Source organism: Euprymna scolopes, chromosome 10 (genome assembly GCF_053919585.1).
Source record: "Euprymna scolopes isolate OS-2025 chromosome 10, ASM5391958v1, whole genome shotgun sequence".
NCBI classification, from domain to species: Eukaryota; Metazoa; Mollusca; class Cephalopoda; order Sepiida; family Sepiolidae; genus Euprymna; species Euprymna scolopes.
In genome coordinates, this window is record NC_136491.1 from 146,653,362 (window position 1) to 146,668,813 (window position 15,452).

The following is a 15,452-nucleotide window of genomic DNA, read 5'->3' on the forward strand; positions in this document are numbered from 1 at the left end:
AGACAACTTCCATTTGAAAGCACAACTACGAAGAGAAACGTTGTTTCTCAATTTTATTTAATGAAAAACAGCTAGCGTTGGCGTTTAAATTAAATTGGTGTCTGTAAAAACACAGTTTACACATGTTGGATTGATTAAAATTATGGCGCTATGAAAGTCGATATAAAATTTTAGGTTACGTTTTAGTTTTCACTGTTAACTAAGAAATAAAGTAACGTTTTCCGAATAATCAAACCATTTCCTTTTCAAAGTTAAATAGACAATAGTCTGAAGAAAATCGCAATGATGCTGGCGTGCCCCAATAGTTAAGTCTTGGTCAACTATTTTACAAACCTTAAAAATTTTTTATGTAGCTGAGGTCTCTTTCTCTCTGTCTATCCGTCTCCCTCTCTCTCTTTCTCTATACATCTCCATATATATGTATATATATATATATATATATATATATATATATATATATATATGATGAAAATAATGGAAATAGTATTCCGACAACATAGAGAAATAAAAAGGAACAAACCGTATTATAACACGGTTTGTTCCTTTTTATTTCTCTCTCTCTCTCTCTTTCTCTCTCTCTCTCTATATATATATATATAATCACGTTGACACACCGGTTCTCGTCAGATCATCGAAGTTAAGCAACGTTGAGCCTGGCTAATACCAGATGGGTGACCATTTGGGAATTCTAGGCGCTGTATGTGCTCTCCGCTTATCTCGGCATTGTTTCCAGTCGTTTTGTACCTCAACTTGCCACTGATATGCAACAATGTTGACTCAGGAGAGGCGTGGTTGGAGATTGCGCAACTCTTGCCACACAAATTTCACGTGCAGGCACCCTTACAGTGGGTATCCATAGTCTGTCAAGACTGAAGGAAGCCTAATAATAATAACATATATATATATATATATATATATATATATATATATATATATATTACACAATAAGAGTGGAAAATGAACTCACAAAAACTATATATTGGTAGATATAGAAGGGCCCATTCATTTAATAAGGGTATACAAACATCAAGTTGGGGGACAGAGGGGGCTTTTTATACCAATGTTTTTTGACACCTAATATTCTCATCAGAAGTTTAGAGAAGATGGTAGGTAACATAAAGGGGATGCAGCGTCTAGTGTGGGATTCATCAGGAACAAAATAAATCAATAAAATGATTGTTGTAAGGGGTAATTATATCGAGTTTTTAAGAAAAGGGGGGGCGTATTATATAAAGTGTAATGCAAAAAGGTGTATAGGGTGTCTAAAATAGTCTTAAATTTCCCCTCTTATTGTTTCCTATATAAGCTCCAATGAGCTACTATTTAACTGATTATCGTTCACGTTGTTATACATCCATCCAGGGCTTTATAGATTCATATCTGGATTACTCGCATGTGCCAATCTATATGGCATGAGCTCGTATATCGTATAGTGGTAAATAAAACAGTGTCTCTGATATGTAATGAATGCGTGTACTCAATGTATAGAAATATTTATTGTGTCTTGCATGTATATATAATGCTCATTGTGTGAACGGCCTCTTCTTTACAGTTACACGTAGTTAATAAATTTCACATATAAGCTTTTATACGCAGTTTTCCTTGCAATCAACATATATGCCATCTAGTCTTAGACCAAAACAAACCATATGCTTTCTTATTTGTACAAGTCTCCGATAGAATGCTATACCAACATTTTATACTTTACAAGGATTTTATTCGAATTATGGATTCTCCTATCAGAGTTTGGCACGCTGAGTCCCTTTCTACATTTTCACTGATTCTTCCCCTTGCTTCTAACGCGTTTTTCTCTAACTAAATAGCTTGATTTCTGTTTGCTAACTATTTCGTCAACAAAGTCCCAATCACGTGTTCAAAAACATAAATATGCAATCTCTCACGTGAGCTAAAATGGGTGTATTTCTTACAAAATTCCACAACTACGGAAAAAATTCTTATATTAGTTTTGTTTATTTCATTTCTTAGTACAATTGCTGACTAAACATTCCAAGCAGTAAATCCACCTTTTCCAAAATTTAATTATATAATATTATTAATAATAACATTAATCGATCAATTCACTCGACGTTGCCCCGGTATGCTAATATTATACTTCCAAATGACTTTTCAAATTACATTTAGAAATCATATGTTAAAAACTATGTCGCATGACTAAGGATAAGTATGAATAAAAATATCTAATGATCGAAGATTCATAGTTCACTTTTGTTCTCAATAGCAACAACTAATTAAAATCATATTTAACAAATTTTAAGACAGACATTTCATACTTCGAATAAGATTAAGAATAATTACGTAGCAATACCCTCTTCCAAATTAAGTAGTTTCCGTTATCAGTTTCAAAGCTTAAATATCTATTTAATGGACTAGGTGTTAAAAACAAAAACAAGCGTATACAAACATTCTAGCACAAATTCTAACCAAAGGCAAACCTTATATTTGTATATGCATTACTAGTATACATTACATATCATATAAATGTATATATATATATATGTATGTAATTATAAAACTCAAATTACCTTGTAACGATGTACTTAACCCACTTTCCGATTTACGACATCCGGTTGCGCACGCGTGCATGATCGCACCCTGAAATCTGAACGTTATTATTTCGAAATTATTATTCAATATGGGAAGAGTGGAGTTTAAAATAATTTAAACGTAATACAAAAATGAACGATGTAAAAAAACAAAAAAAAAACAAAAGCAGACAGTATTAACAATTGTTTATTTGGATAATTTAAACGCGGAAAAAAATAATTGGGACGCTGGAATATTAACGTTGTTATTTCGAAATAATTATTTAACATGAGAAGAGTAGGCTTTGAAATAACTGAAACGTAATACAGAAATGAACGATGTAAAAAAAGCAGATATATCAAAATTTGAATTTAACTATAATAAATATTATGGTATGTGTTCAGTGCACATTTACCTATAAGAATGACCAACCACTTATAATTCAGTAAGTGTAATTTTTTTTTTCAAAAACAATCAATTATAATAAACAGAACGACTCATAGAAATCTATCTATATTCTTTTTTTTTCATTTTGATATACTTTCATATAAATGTTTCTGCTATGTAAAAAAAAACAACCTATTTTTTTACGTCACAAGTATCACGCTCATACATGAATTCCATAGCTAATATAACATACTGACCCAACGGGTCACAGGTAGTATATATATATATATATATATATATATATATATAATTTTTTTTAAAAGCAAAAGATAATGCGGAGAAAGACCGGAATTATGAAAGTAAAGAAAGAAAAACAACACTACTCTACTCAAGCATACCCGTCTACATTTGTTTGTTTTTCTTTCTTTACTTTTATAATTCCGGTCTTTCTCCGCATTATCTTTGGCTTTTAAAAAAATTCTATATATTATTTACCAACAATGCTTCAAGGAAACTACTATCTACTCATATATATATATATATATATATATATATATATATATATATATACATTTAGATGTACATGCGTATGCATATATATATAAATATATATAATGTGTATATATGTATATATATATTTGTGTGGGGGTTGCGTGTTTGTGTGTGTGTGTGTGTGTGTGTGTGTTGCCGTATGAATGTAATGCCTAGAACATTTGCTTATTCCAACACTTCGGAAATGACCGTTTACTAAAACGTTGCTGTGTCTTCTCCAGCTGGCGCGTGGTACAATTGAATAAAGTTGTTTATCACATTTTACACCGATGAACTTAGCTCTCCGTACCAAACCAACGCTCGGGTAAATATTTTATCTACATTGATACATATACTCATCCCCTGGGATATAATCTAATATGTCTGACATTCAATCCAGGCATAACATATCATATTTATATTAAATGTTTTACCAAAGTTCCTTAAAAAATTATTGGGTAAGACTTCCAATAAAGAAAACATCTGACTCTTAATCCAACCGGCTATGTTTTTTACATCATATAGTCACCGCTCATCAAGGACCGGAGGCCAATGAAATATAAGGTTTAATAGGGATTTTAATGAAAATTTGATTATATATTTTAGAGGGCGTGTCGTCATGAGCCTGTTCCCGTCGAACTGGAATATAACCATGTTTCGTCAGTTGGAAAGATATTTGTATCCAAACTTGATGAAAAACACTGGCCACAGCGGAACAGCTGATACAAAAAGAAAATCAATGCATGAATGGGAGAAATTAATAAAGCAGCGATGTTATCTTTTAAATAAAGTGAAATGAGATGTTCACCCATTTTAGAATCACAACCCGTCATGTTAATATATTTCAAAACCTGATACATGTTTTTAAAAATATGCGTTTGTTTCAGCAGTTACTTTTACCAGTCATCTATACAGAAGGTGGGAGGTATTTTCACTCTTACGCTAACATCAACTTCTATCGCACTTACTGCTACTTTATAGATTTATTATTTGAGGCAATCACCATTTGAATTTCATTTTGACGACATTGATAGTTTATGTGACGTATTATACATTCTAAGAAGAAGAATTCCCCTTTCCTTTAATTACACTTTAGGTTTAAGTAATGCAGGCTTACACTAATATCGAACACCTTTGCAAATTTTACAAAGTATTTTCGTTACACCGCAATAAAACACACTTATAAAATTACAGTATGAGTATCTATTTCTTCTAGAACACGTTATAATTTTTATAATTTTTTGACATCCTAAATTAAATTTTAATATGAGGAAATACTTACATACATTCTATATTCAAAATAAAGTATCAACCAGAGATACCCAGCCTGTGACAATGTAAAGGAATACTGCATACAGCTTCATGCCTTTTAATATTTTTATACTAAGACTTTTCTGGTGGTTATAAAGCTAATGTGTATATTTTACTGCCCAAAATCTATGCTTTGAAATAATGCTTGTCATACACAATAACATAAAATATATTTTTCTAACTTGTGCCCGTAAAAACATACATTTATGCTGAATACATTTAAATAAATAAATTATACTTCTTTATTCATTTATAATGTGTTAACATTTATTTTTATTTAATAAGAAAACCAGTTGTCCTGTCACCGCAATGCTTTATATATGTACTTTTTACAACTATGCTCAATATTATCAAATTTCCTTACATATTTGGATCCTCCATTTACGAGCGAGTGGGTTAATTAATTATATATGCAATATACACAACTAAGTTAAGGAAGGCGTGGAATACTTTTTGTTTTAAATAAATAGATAAAATTTAAGTAGTTGACAGATAAGTAGTGAGTACAAACAGGAGAAATTGACTCAACAAAAAACAACCCGTTAATTCCACCTCGTTGGGAATAAAGTGCCTTTCCAATATCGATGCATACGGTGATTTTTTAACTAGTTGCATTGGCAGAAACTCCCCATTTATTTACTGTAAAGCTATTCACACACCAGAAGTTTTCCTGTAATTGCTTTTTTTCCATAAATTGCTTGCCTGTAGATCATTTCCCTGATCCCTGTTTCCTTAGCTTTTTTGATTTAAGATAAAAATACACCCTACTAAATCCGTATTAAATTTGGTGTTATTTTTTTAAAATTTAGTTTCAATATGCATTTTTAAGATGAATAAAAGTCTTTTTCACGTTTGCATTCTTAAAATAAGTTAAACTAATTGTATTTAAGATGTGTTTATTTGAAATTGTACTGTGTTTTTCAAGAAGTCGACGAAATTTGATTTGATATTAATTTATTTCCAAACTCATTCAAAAAAATTATAGTGAAGATAACAGGCCAATCATCAACAATTTGTACAAATGCATATTTTAGGAGATATAAACTGACAACCTAAGTACGAACTTTTAATTGCCCCAGCTTATCATTACAACACCATTATGCTTGAATATGTAGTTAAGTGGCAGTTTTAGTCAGTAAGAACTGCTTTAAAGTTCACCGCTTACCTACTTTCCGACTATATTTCAAACAATTATTACTGTTTATAGATAACCTTCTCAGCTATATTGTGGAAAAAATCAATTTTCGTTCAGTAAAACAAAATTAATGATGAATTTACTGGTGTTCAAAATCGTTAAAAAAAAAAAAAAAAAAAAAACGTGAGTAGGTGAGCGTCGTTTTTTCATGACTGGTTTCCATAGAAACCACGTCGCTTCAGTGATTACAGCTGCTACCAATTCACCGCTCACACGAAAAGAGAAGTAACAAGAAAAACAGAGAGAATTAAAGAATGAATGGTGATAATTGGAGTTTTATTTAAAGCAGGCGAGTGCCGTACATGGCTATTACATATATCTATGTTATGTTTATGGGGCAAAAAAAAAAAAGACTGAAATTAAACAAAGGACAAGTTAATTTACTGGAATCATGGAAAAATAATGGATTACATTAGAAAAATGCGAGCAGGAAAAGTAATATGGTTTAGCTTAACCATGGAAAAGTAAAGGCGTAGTTGTTAAAACTGGAAAAGAAAAGGCAAATATATTTTAAAAAATAATATAATGCATTTATAACTTAAAATATTGCAGCATTAATTTTTTTAAATTCAATAAAATTATATAATCGATTCTTTAATGCTGCAATAGTTAAAGTTATGAATTTATTATATTTTTTACTAGAATATCTTGTCCTTTTCTGTTCCAGTTTTAATAAATAGTCCTTTACTTTTTCATGTTTAAGCGTGACCGTATTACTTTTCATTTACGCATATTCCTATTGTAATTATTAAATATATAATATTACATCTATATTCGATGTTTACACAAAGCATTGTGTCAGCTTATAACAGAACAAAAGATGCATGGGACTAAACTTTATATATATTGCGCAGATACAAACACGATGGGAAACTAATGGAGGAATATTCACACGGAGCGCGTAAGAACAACAATTGTGATTGAAACTAGTAATTGTTTTTCTCTGCTATTCATTTTTATTCTGCTTGTATTTACCGTTAAGTTTCTAACGGACCTTTCTATTAAACGGCTGATTTTACGGCACCCGTTTCATCCACAATTGTTCGCTAACATCATTAATCATTACCAGACGACAGAAAAGAAAGAAAATAGTCCCCATTTCCCTCCACAGTTTTATAGTTTCATTCATTTTATTTCTATTGTTTTTATCCCCCAGGAAAAAGATTGATGAGTCACGACGAATAATTTTTTTCCGTTTTATTATTTGAATGTTGTCGTTTCTGGTTTTACGTCCCCACGCGCTAATACCAAAATATGAATGCTGGCTGATCGATAACGGATTTATTATTTAAGCGGGTGTTCATATTTCTACGGTACACCAAAGCAATGCTTTCCCAAAATATTGTTCCTTGTAATAAAAAAATAACACAAATAAATAAACTAAAAAAACAACAAAAAGAACAAATGCTACGTTTCTATTTTCTTTTTTTAAGATAGAATTGATAATTCGTATTATTTTTATTAATCTACGACTATTCCACTGGTTTCTTCACTAAGCATAATATATATATATATATATATATATATATATATATATATATATATATATATAATTAGTTGTATATACGCATTTATACGTCGCAACACATTCATAAGGATGATGCTGTCGGCCATTTACAAGTAACTAGACAACTCTTCAGGCGATAGTCTTTATAAAAAAAAAGTAGAGTCCGTAATATGAGTATAAACGACATTTTTAAAGGTAAGTAGACTCCGTAATATAATATAAGCAATGTCGTCTGAAGAGGCCTCTAGTTAATTGAAACCGGATGACTGAAACATACTATATGCAGTAGATGTTGCACTACTTTAGTATTGAGCACTCTTGTATAGACCTCGTTAAAAATTCATTTGTTGATTCGCCTTTGAAAAATATTAAACTGGAATATATATATATATATATATATATATATATATATATATATGATTAAATAACAATTATACATTTTTACCTACAGACACTAGTGTTTCATGCTTACGCAATCATAAGTGTTGGCTGACAATTCCTGCACGTCATGAGATTAAAACCAAGCCATAAATACACCTTTTTCTGCATGTGCCGATCCTCTAACTCTGAAGGAATTTGTAAATATTAAACGCCGAATACAGTAGGTAATTTAGACTGATCACATGAGCGGATGTCGTGAACATTGCATAGCCACTAGTTGATTGCCTTAGTTATTAAATATATATATATATATATATATATATATATATATATATACATATATACATATATACATATATATATATATATATATATTAGCAAAAGTACCCATCGTTGACTGGGTTCAAAAACAGCCTACAGAAAATGGACTCTGATTTATGAAAGTATGATAGGTTATGAAAAAGAAGGGTTGTAAAGAGATAGTTTCGAATTTGGAGGTATCAAAATCAAAGCAAAATGTGATGAAAGTAAAAATAAAATAGATAAACCGCATAATTTATTATACCATAACTGTTCACACTGAAACACGTATCACAATATTATGCGGATCTATATTAAAAAACCTTGTTAAACTTTGTGACATATTTCCATTCTATGGAGGTCAGGCGCGAACGAACACCCCATAATTTTATTATACCATATTTATTCAAACTGAAACATAATTATCAAAGTATACTTACGCAAATAGATATAAAAAGTCTTTATTAGAGAGTGTGTCTATTTCCATTCTATGGAGGGCAGACACGAACGCAGACCCCACAATTTTATTATACCATCCCTATTTAAGTTAAAACATACTTATCAAAGTATTATTATGTACATCGATATCAAAAGCACTTGTAATCGTTTTTTTTATTTTTAATTTTTTATTCCCATACTTTGTGGACCAGGCACGTACGTAGACCCACAATTTTAATGAATCATCATTATGCCAGATCAAATATACCCATTGCTGTATCTCGATGCACCTTCTATCATTATATGTGATCAGTTTTCTATAATAGTCAACCATATAAAAGCCTATTTGTGACCAAACACAGACACAGAGTTCAGCTTTATATATATATATATATATATATATATATATATATTGGTTTTGTTTTGATTTTTAAACGATAGTAATGTTTATGTCTCCGCCTCGGAGAACCGGTGTTGTTCTTAGAAAGTCGCCTATTTTTTATTTGGACGTATTATTTATTTATTTATTTATTTATTATTTTTTAAAAACAGTAATCTACGGACACGCGTGTTTCGGAGCCCTACTCCTTTTCAGCGTAGCTGGACTGTTGGTAGGATTCGAACTTTGGACCTCATGTATTTCAGTCCAGCGCCCTTATCCACTCAGCTATTACTACGGTATTATCCCATTGATTATTGTACACGCAATAACCATTATGCCCGAGTGGCTTCCGTGCCTTGATAAGTGGTGACTACCATGTAAAATAACTCTTTGACGTGACTACACCCGACAAACCCGACAACCAATTAAGTCCCGCCCCTTTACTGTAAAGGTCCCTAGGTGTAAGGAACCCTTTTACTCCAATAGTTTCTTCCCCAGAACTGCAAGACATTGGAACTCCCTTCTGGTATTCTGCTTTCCCAACTGTACTGGTATGCAGAAGTTCATCTGTAATGTGAACACACATCTTGCTACTCATCTTCCCTCATAATACCCTTGCAAGTTATGCCCCCGATTGTAGCCCCTTACTTCAAAGTGGTACTCTGCCTTGTGTGGGGTTAAAATTGATTTTAAAAAAATTAGATGTGCTCAACTATGTAGGTGCGATTTTTGTATCGGTTTTCTCTTGCGATTTTTTTCAATCAGCATTGATTAAATATACACTCACGCGAATAAAAATCCCATGAGATTCTATGCCAGATTGAATGATAACCTCGTCCGTCTAACATGTCTAGTGCCCGAAAATAACGTTTGATTCTAATCAATTGTTGCTTCTTTAGACTTCAAGTTATCTTGCGAATATGAAATTGACTAAGTCTCACAGGTAAAAAAAAATCCATGCAATTTCTTTGAATCAATTAAGTTAAATTGATTAACACTGGTGTGAGAGGAACCATACTAAAATCTATTGTTGTTGCATCTGTACTTGTAATATCAGTTTCCCACATTCAACCATAGACATTTTTTAAAACTTTTGATCTGCATGATTTTTCCGTTAAGCAGTGTGTTTCAGTTTTCTGTTTCTCCGTAATGTAATAATTATTATTTAATTGTATATATTTGAGAAATATTGCATTCATTTTCAGGGGGAGAGCACTCGAAATTTCCAAATCGTAAAATGCACCTGATTATATTTTAATTCATGCAGATTCTGTATTTATTTTATAGGGCCAATTCCCTTTTGGATATTATATAGTCCCTAGTATATATATATATATATATTAGGGAGTTAAAAGATAAATTCGTTGCCATTAACTAGAACCGAAACCGAAGAATCTACACAAAACATTTTTAACTACACAAAAAAAAAATTAACCCTATCAGAAAACATTGTTTTCACTACTCTGGGTACGTCCCTGTTATTCATGGCAACTCAGCGAAGGTTCGGGTTGTTTTGCACATGATAATGACAGAACTTCTTTTCGTCTGAAAAGAAGCAACGTATGTTTGGCTTCTTCAGTTTGCTGAGCAAACTGACAGACATGGTATGGCGGAGTTTTTTTTTTCTTCTCAATAATGCTATACTTGTCTGAACCCAGTAAGACCTACACTAAAAAGTCCTTCTTCATCCATTCATTCACAATTGTTGTAGTGCGCCTTAATCTCTGGCAATCTGCCGAGTAGGCTGCTGGGGAGTTTCATAAATTATTGCCTGGACATTTTCGATGAAGTCCTTGGTCCGTGTCCTTCTAGCGGCTACCTCGACCTTGGGATTCTGCTCCACCATCTTCATAGTGTAATCCGATGTGTTGACCTGTGACCTACAGTGTTGAACCGTCCAAATTTTCATTTCATGGGTGCTAGCAAAAATCATGCAGTCATAATTTGGATTATTAGAAAGTATGAGCTATACGGGGCGCATATCCGATTTCGCTCGTTTGTGCAACTTTCAGACATGAGAATATGCTCCCATCTATTGGGAGTTGTACACAACTGGCGAACTAGTAGATGGTTTGCAACAAAAGAGAAAACCGGTCCTCATCAAATAGAAATGTTACTAAGGCAAGAATTTTATCGTTTCCCACTGTATACACACACGAAGACATATACACGCACATCCATATATATAATATTATAATGAGATTAGATATATTACTTATAGAGTTTTAGTATTTCATCTATATTACTAAGTATATTTACTGTGAATTTTTTTTTACCAGTGAAGTTTGACGGTAAAAGTTTTAATACAAATAGTCTAACTGTTCTTGTCTGTAATGCTCTCTGTCAATATTTAGGAGTAGATATAAATAAGGATAGTGTGTTGAACAATTTTTTCCTTACATCTATATATATATATATATATATATATATATATATAAATGTTATGGATATATATATATATATATATATATATATAGTTATAAATGTTATGGATATATATATATATATATATATATATATATATATATATACATACATAGACACACACCAATATATATATATATATATATATATATATATATATAATATCCATATGACTACTTCATTTAACCCCATAAAATTATATACTAAAATGTAATTTTATGTGCAACTGTTCAGTATTTCCTTCAAAAGTGCTCAATACAAAGGAAAAGCTAGGTAGTAAGTTATAAAAATATATATAACAATTAAGCTACACACACGCACACACACACACACATATATATATATATATATATATATATATATATATATATATATATATATAAATATATATATATATACGAGTCAATGTACCCTAAGAATTAACAAAGCCGTAGTCCTCATTAAAATGAATCATTGATATGGAAATAAAATTCATTATACTTACTAGATATTCTTTTTTATACTGTGAAAATTAATTCGTGACTATAGGTTACAACCTAACATTGACATTGTTCTGGGTACTCAACCTTTTCCCCAAATATGAACCTAGTAGGCTTACATCGATTAGAGACGCTTACGCACGGATGTGAACCCATCTAAGAAGGATTATATTAAGATAACACCGTTCTTATTACTAGAGCTGGCCTTAAAGAATAGACTAAAAATAAATTACATAATTTCTTTAATAAATCTCGCGTTTCTATAATCACTGATCATGTTAAGAAAACCTGGTGCTCAAGATGTCTAATGTAACAAATAACGATTTTGGGACCCCGGTGAGGCAATGGTGATGATAGTTGGGGTTTGACATGGAAAAGACCTACACGAAGTATTTTTCTCAAAATCGTTATCTTTGCTTGAGGAAATGACTTTAAAAGTTGAAAAATTGAAGCGATTAAAAGTTTTTCGGTTAATTGTTAAGAACGTCCCGTCATCAAAACGAACCGTACTGTTAAGAAAATTGAAGCATTATTTAGAAAATTTTAGACTACATTTTTAAATAAAATCAGTGAGGATAATGAATTAATAAAATAAATATTAACTTTAAAGACAAAACTATGTTTTTTAAATAATAGCGACCAATGTTTGCTTTTTCATTTCAGTAACTTTTTGGAGGTCGAAACATTTTAGATTTCGCCGTTATTGATATGGAAAATTAGCGTTTTTTATTATTTAATATGAAAACGTTACGATTTAGGCTTAATTATTTAGACAGGAAAAACGAAAAAGACTTGTTAAAAATATATATTATTATATTTCAAGTGTCTGCAGTGAATTTAAACATATTTGTTTATCTTTTTTAATTTGTTTTTCTATTAGGTTGGTGCAAAAATAATGGCAGGTTTTGACGTTCAAATGAACGTCAAAAACATTATCTTTGCACCAACGTAATATTTCACATCATATTCTATTTGAAATGTTTATTAAAATATTGTAATACTCCAGTTTTATATTAAAAAAATAGTCCATACAATTTTATTCTACACATTCTTTACGAAACATAACCACGTAATTTTTATAAGTTTTTCTACTTAATAAAAAATACGTTGCAGAAAATTAGTGTCACATTTTAATTTTTTATTTATAGGGAATAATTGTTTTTAAGCAGTGTTTTTCTTCTAAAATTAGAGTTTTAAAATCAGATAACCCACAAATATTAATACGAGTAAATAAGAACACTCTTTTAAAGGTTTTTCGTTATTTGTGCATCTATGTTATTGTGCCAACATAACTTTGTTATTTAGAAAGCTATTCTTTATATGGGAAAGAGGTTGTCTTGTAACTATTCTGTACCTAATAATTTAATGAACAAAAATTTCATAAAAATTAAATTTAACTCGAAAATACTATTAAAAATAGAATAGTAACAGATGCACAAGCACTGGTCTTTCAAACTCTAAACACGAAACACTCGTTTAAAATGGCAGAGCTACAGCAAGTATAAATCTCTTTATGAATAAATTCATGTTATCGAAGGAGGAGCTAAACTCTCTAAAATATATAAATGGCTAAACTAAACACTAATATGCATCTATTTGGTTTGGTACTCTACATTCAATACATCTAATTCAACTCTACAAAGTTTTTCATTATTTCTTATAACTAGCACTTATTTTTTTCGTATGAAACTGGAAGATGGCCTAATACAGTTTCCTTCAGTTATAATCCATTTATTTATTTTACTAATCAGATTAGAATGTCAGTAAAAGCACGCCGTTAGTTTTAACCCGTGGTTCACAAAATTTACTGATCCACCTTGTCATTTGGATGAAACAGCAACCCCAACTTCACGACACGCGATCCAGTTTAGTTATTCCCTCGAAAACAGTTATCCCACTTAAAAAATAGTGAGATTTCTAAGTTAATTGCCAAGGAAGTAATTAGTATTCGGCAAGCAGTTAATCCACAAATACTCTTGTTAAGGAAATATTATATGGGACAGAAAGTCAATATATTTTGCTATAAGATGGTCAAACAGATTGACAGGAAATCTCTTGCAGCAATCAAAGTGAAAAGAATGAAGGAACAGATAGACAGACTGTTTGATATATCTTCTTGTAGGTGTAATTTTATTGCCTCGAGATGTGATGACTTTGCAGTAAAGTGCAAGATGGAAAATTGTCAAACAAGGCACATAATCCGCACTTGTCCGCCTAACAAGGAGGTAAAATTAATTCTATAGATTAACCTGCAATTATGTTCCTTTTTGTGGAAAATAAAATAATATATTAGTATTTATTATGTAATCTGGCTGTATTATTAAACATGCAATTTTAAAAATTTTCAGGTTCCCCTAGAAGAACTGCCATTTACAGCAATTTTTAAATTAATTGGTTGAACAACAAAAGACCTAACAACATTTACTGGCCTTCTGGGGAAACTTTGTATCAATAATTATAAAGATTTGCCTCAAGTAGAATTCTAAAGAATTAGTATCCCTGCTGATCATTATTATCTGAGAGCAGAAGAAACAAATAATTTAAGTGTGACGACCAGATGCTACTTTTGAGTATGCTTGTGGCATTTCTTGTGAAGAAGTTAACTTAGAAAATTGGGCCCTTGAATCAAGGAAGATGGCTAACATAAGCCACGGGATTAATGTGTTTATGGACTAGAGATGGCTATCCTCAAACACTACGGTAAATTAAACATTTTGGTCAAATTAATCATCCAAATTTATGCAGTTAGTTGGTTTGAGATTAACACTGATGATATTTTTTTAAACCAACAACAGTATATTTTAATATGATTCAGAAAACAAAACAGTTAAATGAAATCCAAATTAGTGTATTAAACAGTTCAAAAGATAGTGCTTTTGCACTACTTCCGGAAAATATAATTTCAATGATAAAATCAGATGAATTGGATGTGAGAGAAACAAACGATTTTGTCCATTAGATAAATAAATATTTATACATTAAATTTTATTAGTTTTCTCAATTTACTCAAACAATAGTTAGTTTTATTCATATTACATTGCAAAAATATAAAAAAATAAGTGTTTTGAAATAATTGTTTTTTTTTCGTGTTGCTTTTTCCAGAAATAGTGAACAGCTAAAAGAAAACAAAGTGAAAAAGATTACAGCTATCAATTTTGAAGCCACATGCTGGTCAAATTTGATTGATTTTTCTCAAAAAGTTGTATATGGGCAGGAAGCAAGACAGACACATTACAAAGTCATCGTGCCAGCAAATTAGTCCTCAATTTTCCCCAAAAGGAATTTATACAGAACAATTTAGTTCTATTTTAAGTTTATATTATTGCCTCTAATAAAAAATTAAAATACACGGTGCTGTAACTTGTATCCATTTGTTACATTGTGTAATACATCTCCACATATCTTTTTGAATTGTGAAATTTAAAAGACTTAGTTGCTAATTAGTTTTTTTTTTACAATTTTTGTTTAGTCAATGCATTAAAAGTTAATATTTTGCTAGTTTTGATTAATAATTAAAATTATGATTCATGTATTAATTTTTCTTTCAATGTATTTCATATAAATATATAAAAT